Genomic DNA, 9,770 nt, shown 5'->3' on the forward strand with positions numbered 1-9,770 from the left:
AAATAAATAAATTTATATAAATGAATTTCCCTTTATTCATCCCATAATATGGGAAATTTGTCTCTATGGTCTATTCCAAGGGAAGACTAGAATAACTCAGGCGTCAGCCGCAATGCAGCGTCGCAAATCGAGCTATGGCAAGGTGACTTGCTCAAGGACATACAGCGCAGCGGCGGGTGATCGAACTCGGTACCTTTCGGGTACGCAGCAAAGACTGTACCGCTGGGCCACGCTGACGTACAGCTAAAGATTTCAATATCACATACATAAAAGTGTTTTGCACAGGAGACAATTTATCTTGTGTATGTGTGTGTGTGTGTGTGTGTGTGTATGTGTGTGTGTGTGTGTATGTGTGTGTGTTTGTGTGTGTGTGTGTGTGTGTGTTAGTGTGTACCTACATTTGCGTGTTTACTACTACGAAAATTTCAAAGAACTACGAATTTTTTGGGTCCTAATTGACAATTATTATTATATTATAAAGATCTTTAATTCAATGAAATTCTTGTAAATGAAGTTTTGTTGCCAGAGCTTGTATATGACGGGGTTTAAAGCATTAATTTAATGTATTTACAAGGGGTCCCTGGCTAACAGCTGCATTTAACATGTAGGACGTGACGCCTTTTAGGCGACGTCACAATTTTTTTTTCGGACAGAGACAACGCTATAACGTCAAGGTACTCATTTTACACCTGAAAACGACGAGAGAAAGTGAGTAAAGAGCCTTCTCTAAGGACTCAACTATGCGCCGAGCGAGGCTCGAACCCAGGACCGAAAACGAGTGTCATGCCACAAGACCACATAGCCGCACTAGGGTAGTTATAATGTCTACTGTGTTATTAACTCTGAAAACTATGAATTTTTCCATTTTCAGGAAAGCAGAAGGGTCCCGGTTGGTCACTCAAATCACAAGCACAGGGACCGGTATGGGTTCCCACTGAGACGATCGTGGTACGTAAGTTTAGGTCCCAGTCCCAGGTGTAAATATCTTTGTTATTTTTTTTTTCTGACCCCTCTAATCATCCAACTGTGATTGGGTGGATGGGCTTGTTCAATCTTGTGGAAAGTACTTTGCAATTGTGCAGCTATGTGGTCTTGTGGTATGACACTCGCTTTCGGATAGGAAGGTCCGGGGTTCGAGCCTCGCTCGGCGCATATTTGAGTCCTCGAAAAAGGCTCTTTACTATTACAAAGCAGCGTGTCTTGTTTATAAGTGTTTGGCTGGTATAGCACCGGCATATCTCACAGATCACGTGGTCATGTGTAAATTTGAAAATTACACTTTAAGATCATGTAATGACCAAACGAAAATTTCGGAAAAAAGATCAAGAACAAAATTTGGTGATAGATCGTTTGCTTGTTTCGGCCCCAAGATTTGGAATGAACTACCACGTGGTCTGAGGGAGTGCAATTCTTTACCTACTTTTAAAAAGAATCTCAAGACACATTTTTACTGTATTTGTTTTTCTTGACTCTATATGAATCCTTGATTTGGCTATGAATTATTATTGTTGTTATTATTTTTTTCACTTAAAATTGATATTTATATTGTAAAGTGCCCAGAGCTTGTGTTTTACACGAGAATGAGCGCTTATAAATGTTTATTATTATTATTATTATTATTATTATTATTATTATTATTATTATTATTATTATTATTATTATTATTATTATTATTATTATTATTATTACTAACATTCTTTTCTCTCATCGTACTCAGGAGTAAAATGAATACCTGGCTGTTAACAGCGTTTTCTCTGTAGGAAAAAATCCCCTGTACTTTGTAATATCGCCAAACAAGCACCGTGTCTCGTTCTACATGTTACGTGTTGCTGTTGGTCCGGGGCTGGGGCCTTCGATAAAAGCGCTTTGAGCACAATTAATGGATATTGCACCATATAAAGTTCAAGTTTTAAAAAAAATCCATATCGCCCTGACTAAATGGCTTCAGCGATATTTTACTGTCCTTTTTAACGTTACAGTTACAATAATAGTCGGACATCACGTGCCTTATGGCTTTGAAGGGCTGCACAAAGTTTGCTAAGGTGTGACCCAACAGCAGCCTGACCTCAAAAGAAAAAAAATAGGACACTGTGACCCAGTTAGAGGACAAAACGTGGATGGGAGGGATCGATGTTGTTTTCCCATTCGCTCAACCAATCAGAAGTCAGGAAAATATAAACACCTAAGGTCTGGGTGTTTCGTGATCAATTAACTACCTAGATAGATATATTCAACTACTACATACCAAAGAGCTCTGTCAAGGAATGAAATTATTTTGAGATTATGAAATTCTGAATTCTGATAATTATCATCCAATTTAAAAGCATGGTGTTTATTAGGCTTTTTACATAGTTTTTTCCCCCGAGAAATATTATTCCGTGGTGAGAGGAATTGTATCGAATATAAGATGCAGCTCACAGACTACATCGATTCTCATTTCACCCAACACAGCCCCCCCCCCCCCCCCAACTAATCTCTTAGCTAAGCACTGCTAGACTCAACACTGTAGGTAAGCAACTAATAACTATACACAACAGCTGAGCCCAGAGGCATATTTTCTAGTCGAAAGCTCTGTTTATTTTTGCACCAAAAATGTCTGCTGACGAGAAATACATGCAGGACTTTGATGAATATAACATTGATCAGGAAAAGTATGAAAACCATGCTCACAGCGGTAAAGGACGGTCAAAGAAAGAGATGGAGCAGCACCACCACGAGACTCCTGGAGGCCATGACAGAAAAAACGTCCAGAAGTTGATGAATAATGCCCACAAGAATGCAGAAAAGGCGAAGAAATAATGGAAGTGACTCCACGTTTTAGCTTACACAGGTTTGTTCGAAACATTTCGTACTTAATGTTCTGCAATAATTATATTAATAAAAATTGATAAAACCTGAACTTCTCAGGCCTACTGACTACTGAACTGGAAATGAAATGAGTGTCCAATGTCACGTAGCCTACAGTCTACGACTACGTAGCTTACAGCCGACTACTACGTAACTACCCGACTCTTGAATATGCAAAGTTTAGTGACAATGATCCAGACTTGTGAGATGACCCAGTGCTATACTTAGAGATACTTAAGAGATGATTTCCAGCACAGGTTCTCAATGATCCTCTTCGCTGGACTCAGCTGTCATCTTTGTTTCTTCCGGTTGCAGATTACCGTTGAAGACATAATGTGATGCTAGCCTTGTAATCATAGAAGATTTCTTGGTTTTTCCAATAGCTATCCAGTCTGTTCTTGAATGAGTTAAGTGAATCTGCACTGACAACTTTCTCTGGTAGACTGTTCCACATTTGGACCACTCTAACACCGAAACTATGCTTGTGCACATCTAGTCTGGCCCTTCGTGTGAAAAGTTTCTTAGAAGTGCCCCTTGTTCCTGTCCTCAGGGAGTGCTCGGGCCAGAGTTTAAGTATATTACCAGCTTTTTGGTCATATTTTCCATTTAACATTTTATACACTTCAATCATGTCACCTCTTATTCTTCTACAGTAGAACTTGGAAATAGCGAGTTCGACGGGTCCACTCCTGATTACTCGCTATTTCCGAGTTCTCGCTATTCCCGAGTTGCCAGGAAAGGTCACTCGGCCGTACAAAAATATGGAAAAACAATCTGTGTGTGTGTGTTTGTGTGTTTGTGCGTGTGTGCCGCGCGTGCGTGCAAATGACTGTGTGGACAAAGTGGGATGAGGGCGGGGTTGAACACGGCCTTCGTTCACTACGTAATGATGGCAGGTTGAAGTTGATCCACCCCTTCCATTTCCATCAAGATTTCGTGTATGTGTGTGTGCGAGTGTTTGTATGCACTAGGCATGTTTGATGAGGTAAGCAAGTGCATCACTCAATCACTGACCCACTGAAATGATGGTTCCACACTCCCCTCTCTCGCTGATCGCGTCGTTCGTTAACGAATGCGACTCGCTGACCGATGATGCGAAGTGAGGCATGTTGACATGTTGGCTGCCAGTGCTTACCTCGCTTTCGCGTGGCACCACATTGGGTGAATAATTGACCCCCACACGCACACAAACACACACGCCCAACCCCCACCCAAATTTGTTTCGCCTACTATGTACTCTAGACTAGGCTACTATGTAATATTACTCGTAACGAAAAATAAGAAAAGAAAAGAAGCTAGGCTAAAATTATTTAAATCGCCCTTGTCTGGTGTTTTGCTTTACTTCGTTCGAAGTCCTAGGCTGGGGCAGGAAATGCTCATTATTTCCGAGTTGACCTCTTTTTCATACTCGCTACTTGCATGCTAATTTTATTGACTCAAATAAGAGAAAATAACGGGGATTTAGATTTTACTCGCTATTTCCGAGTTCTCGCTATTTCTGAGTACGTTACTTTCATGTTCTACTGTATAACTTAGTGTTGGTAATTTCAGTTTTCTTAATCTCTCTTCGTATGTCATCCCTTTCATACTCAGGAGCTGCTTGGTAGCTCTTCTTTGGACGCCTTCTATAAGCTCGATGTGTTTACTTTTGAATGGTGCTCAGACTGAGCTGGCATATTCCAAGTGTGTTCGCACTAGTGCTTTGTACAGTGGAATGAAAGTATCTTCATTTAGGTATTGAAATATTCGGCGAATTGTTGCAAACATTGCAGTTGCCTTTTTTACTTTCTCGTTGATGTGCTTTTCAAAGCTTAGATCATTATCGATGATAACTCCAATATCTTTTTCTTCATCCACCAACTCAAGTTCATTTCCCATTAGATTATATCTGAAGCTTTCATCTGGATTTAGGTTTCCAATGTGCATATGTTTGCACTTATCAGGGTGAAATCTTAGCAACCACCTATCACTCTATGATGCGAGTTTGCCTAGATCCTCTTGCAATGTTTGCATATGATCTGCTTTTTGTGTGATGTTGAATATTTTTGTAACATCTGCAAACATATATACATACCAGGTGCCTTACGTATCATGACATAATTTGCTCAAGTCACTTCGGCTTCAGGTAACATGATACTGATACAAATACAGTATTACTTGAACGTACAGTTAATTCATCCATGGCCTGGTGGATCTGGATCTGTAGATTCGACAGTTTGTCGATAAGAGAAATTCTGTTTAGACGAACACTTAATTATCGTTCAGCTGTCACTTTCAGTCTTTGGCAATAATTCAACACATTTTGAGTAGGCTGTTTCTTTTTGGAGCATATTGCTGTATTCTTTTGACTTTATTTTCCACAAGGCAGAAGAGTCTTTTATTGTTCTATGAACTGTAACCAAAATTCAATTTTGGTCCAGACAGACATTCTGAAGGCAAAGTATACACATTGTGTTTTTATACTGTCATCATTAGCTGCATCATGGAGCAGGATAGGTTGAAACAAACACACAAACAACATATACTTATTCACTCGTACACACACATAACACACAGAATGTGACACAAACAAATACATGAACTCTGTAATCTGGTACTTAATTACGTTCCCCATGTGATTTGACTAATTTTGGGTTGCTGATTAACTGATTACAAAATTTTTTTTATTTATTTAAAAATGTTTTGGAACACATTTTAAACCCCGTCTGTGAGTACATCAAAGAAACTGCAATTATGTCTCTCTGCATCAGTGATCTGTCAGTTTACTGGCTGGAAAATATCTATTCTCTCTGGATATCAGGAGGATGTACTGAAAGCTATCAGACATCAGTTGATTTCTTCATTTAGGTTAAGGACCTATACTCTGTTTTCTTTAGCTGTTGGCAGTTATCCCACAGTTTTTGGATATAAGCCCTGCTGTACATCTATATAGAATTAGAACGTTGTCTACTAGCCATTTGTTTTTTATTGTCGCTATTGACTGTTTTAGAGGTGAATAGTACGCAGTCAATAATCCCTAGTCAACTACAATCAATCACAGATACAAAAACTTGAGTGTGTTGGCTACTATTGCAGTTTACTGCATTACAGGTTAGCTTTACTTAAATACAAGTAATCTATGTATTTGGACAAAAGCGTTACAGTTACAGAGTAATGTATATAACTCAAAGTAAGATTGGAAGTCCTTGCTAAATGGAGATTGTCTTTGTATCAAAATTGTGTGCTTCTATTGTTAGGAATACTTTGTGTTTCATAGGTAATGATACTAGTTGTGTATGATAACTGTGTATCATCAGTTTCATCCGATGTGTGATCCATGAGCCTGATGAAGACCTGGACAGGCTACAACATAGGAGAAAAATGGAGAATGGAATTCCACCCATTGTGATGTCAGCTAATTTGTTTCACAAACAAATAGAAAATAAGTTCAGATTATTATAAAACCAAGAAAGATTGGAGACACAAAAAGTAGAATATTTTGGTTAGTCTCTTGACAGTGAAATGCCTTGGCATCACCACATAGTATAAGGTGATTACAAAACTTGGATTTTTACGAAAAGAAATATATAAAGTTGTCCAAGGACCATCAGAGAGACCTGCTGTCTTATATGGTCAGTTTCAGAATATAGTGCATGTGTTTGTGACCCCAAGAGTAAAAAGTAAGTGGAAAAGTCCTGGAAAGTGCAAAACAGATCATGCAGGTTTGTTTATAACAACTGCAGGAGGATGAAAGTGTCATTGGGATGCGCTAGAGTCCTAACTGGTCACCATAACATGAAAGTCACTAAATCCTAAAAGTCAGGGACTGACAACGATCCCAATTGATGGTATTATTCCTAATCAGAGAAAATTGCTCTCGCACCAGGTACCGCAGTCACAAGTAAATGCTCATCTCAACTCGCTTTTTCCTGTGCACTGTCTGAATATGGAATTCCTTGCTCAAAATATGAGATGCATTAATGGCCAAATGGAATTCGACTGAAAAATAAATCTCGGCATTTTAAGATTAACCAGTTGTGTGTATAATAACGATGAAATGCCTCTATGATATGAATGATTAAATTGGATTAGAAGTGAGAAAATAAGTGGTGTTAATTTCTTTGAATTCAATTTTATTAAACGCTTTTGACCATATTATTAAAATTGATGAAAGCATTGCTAGACGCTTGCAGATTGTCCACAAAGAAGAATTTATTAGTTTCTGTGCTAAAACGATGACGTGCAGTAGGGGTCCAGTGTCTGGCACAGGCTTATTTGCTTTCTTATTGATTTTTATTATTTCTTTATTTCTTTATCATTTCTATTCCCTTCCATTCAGAATTCTTTCAATTGATGGATGACTGGTTGCTATGGATAATTTAATGGATGAATGATATACAGGACTACGATTGTGACATGGACTAAGTCGAGATTCCCATGGATGGGTTATTCACATTTTTTGCAATGGCCGCCATGAGGGGGACACTGCAATATCTCATCTGTCTTCTTGCGGTGTCCATTTTGTATGATTAATTGGTGATGTGTTCAATCGCTATTGACTTGCTTTTGACTATTGTTTAGTTTTGTGTACTTATTTTTTTGGCCCCCCTTTATTTGTAAGCTACCCTCCCTTTTCAATGTTAAAAAAATATTGTTGACTATTTACATATATATTGTCTTAGTCGCTTTTATTTGATGGATCTTAAATTTAGCTTTGTTGAATTCCTTGTTTAAATCGTTCAATCTAGTTTAAGTCAGTGTTTAATTACCCTCCACTGCTCACCCAAGTTTTATAAAATGTTTTGAAAGGAAATGTCATTATTTGATAAAGAATATGTGATTTATAGGTGAAATAGTTTTTTTTTTCATTTTTACAAAAGTTGCCGTGTGAGAATTTTGGAATAGCAATTTATGGAAGAATGATTGAACGTATCTTTATTTATTTTTCACTCTGCCAATATTGAATCACTCCATTTTGATCTTTTTACCTTTGTTGTGATGTGTTGTTAAGTCTTGATTTTTTGTCAAATTAGGTTATTCATTGTGTTAAAACATTCCTCAAAGTCTGCAGATTTGAAAGGACAAAATTTTTATGATTTATGATCTTTGAGCCTCTCTCTCTCTCTCTTTCTCCATTGATTGATTTGAATGGTTTTGATCTCAAATATATTTTTTTCCAAAGAATTCGATTAGGGTTTAGTAAAAAAGAGATTGAAAATTATTCCTTAATAATATTAAATGTTTTGTTTCGTTTAATTTAACTGCGCAGACTTTAATCACACTTTTTTTTTCCTTAACATATCTTTTGATCACGTCAGGGTTTATTTTTACAGAAATGGCCTTATATTCTCATTACTTTAACACTTTTCAATTTATAAAATCATTCTTAAAGCTTCACAAGATGCACCTTAAGGTTAATGATATGTGTGATTACTACATAAATAAATTTTATAGGTAAATGAGGAAAAGTTACTTTGAACTCTGTAGTACTTCATTAAATGAAGTAATGTCTAAAAATAATGCTGATTGCCACAATTTAAATAAATAAAATAACTCTTCAAATAAATTGGATTATATGAAAATGTTGATATGTTTTTGTGTTCATTGATTGAAAATAGTCTTCATCAGCAGTTTTTTTTTGTTTTACAAAGATAAGTTTATACATAACCATAAAACTTTCAAGACAACCCAAAGATGATTAATGAAATAGTTTTGAAACCTTGTTGCCATTTAGAAAGTCGAGAATTGCCATTGTATCAATTATGATATAAGCTGGTAATTATTAACTTAATCAATGTTTAATATTTGGTAATTATGATTATTTTGATTTTTTAAATTATCCATTTTGAATTGGGGAAAACAATCATTGAATTTATCAGTTTATGCTTGAGCTAAATCAGTTTACAGTACAACATCTACACAGTCCTTCGCATTCGTTTGTGATATATTTTAAAGTGCCACTAACACTTACCTGTTTTTATGTTTAAATAAATTGATAACCTAATTTTATTAAAATTGTAAGTCATTATTTGTTGAGTTTCTTTTCTTTTCGTCAGTTGTAACTGAAGACTCTAGTTTACTCTAGGATGGTGTCTTTTTACCTCCCATGGTGGATGGGTAGGTTACTCTTGCTGTATCCTCCATCCCCCTAGGTCTGCTTTCCTTTTCCATGTTGCTTTTTGTCACAGTCTTGGTTTTGGCCGGGCAGGCTGGGTGGGGTTCCCGACCTCCCATAGTGGGCAGGGAGGTACTTGCTGTCTTCTATCCCCCTGTATCTGATTTCCAATATGTCTTGGAATGAGATTACCTGGTTTTGTCCTGGCCGGAAAGCCTTGGTGGGAAGGAAACTGTCAAATATATAGTTAGGGTTTTGGGAGATGATCTTTTTTTTCTTTCTTGTAAATCATCTCTGTTATGCATTGTTTTTATTTTTGTTTTGCATATAATTTGTAAATATTTTAGTGTGTTCCTCTTAGTGGGGACCTGTGCTTGTGTCAGGATGAGATATTTAGGAGGTCTCAAACTAAGTACACTGAAAGTGTGCTCTTGGAATCTACAAATTTCCTATTTGAACTAACTTCCTCTGACTGGTGGGGTTCCTGTCTGACCTCCCATAGTGGGCAGGGATGTACATACTGTCTTCTATCCCCCTATATCTGTTTTCCAATATGCTTTTTGTCTTTGTCTTGGAATGAGATTACTTGGTTTTGTCCTGGCCCTGGCTGGGAGGGATGCAGTCAAATGTATAGTTAGTTTTGGGAGATGATATTTTTTTCCTTGTAAATCATCTCTGTTATGCACTGTATTTTTAAATATTTTATATGATTTGTAAACATTTGAGTGTATCCCTCTTAGTTGGGACCTGTGCTTGTGTCTCGATGAGACTTTTAGGTGATCTCAAACTAAGTACTTTGATAGTATGCTCTTGGAATCTACATCTGTTT

General features: G+C 37.1%; 1 long non-coding RNA gene across 1 annotated transcript; it reads left to right on the forward strand.

The window, feature by feature from the left end:
- Positions 1 to 2,476: 2,476 nt before the first annotated feature.
- On the forward strand, positions 2,477 to 8,854 carry LOC144978193 (uncharacterized). The gene is made up of 2 exons (XR_013646481.1): positions 2,477 to 2,830; positions 7,166 to 8,854. It is a non-coding gene; the product is annotated as an uncharacterized LOC144978193 (long non-coding RNA).
- Positions 8,855 to 9,770: the final 916 nt, after the last annotated feature.

The sequence above is a fragment of the Berghia stephanieae genome, chromosome 8 (genome assembly GCF_034508935.2).
Source record: "Berghia stephanieae isolate SIO BIC M18660-M18661 chromosome 8, UCSD_Bste_1.3, whole genome shotgun sequence".
Classification (NCBI taxonomy): Eukaryota; Metazoa; Mollusca; class Gastropoda; order Nudibranchia; family Aeolidiidae; genus Berghia; species Berghia stephanieae.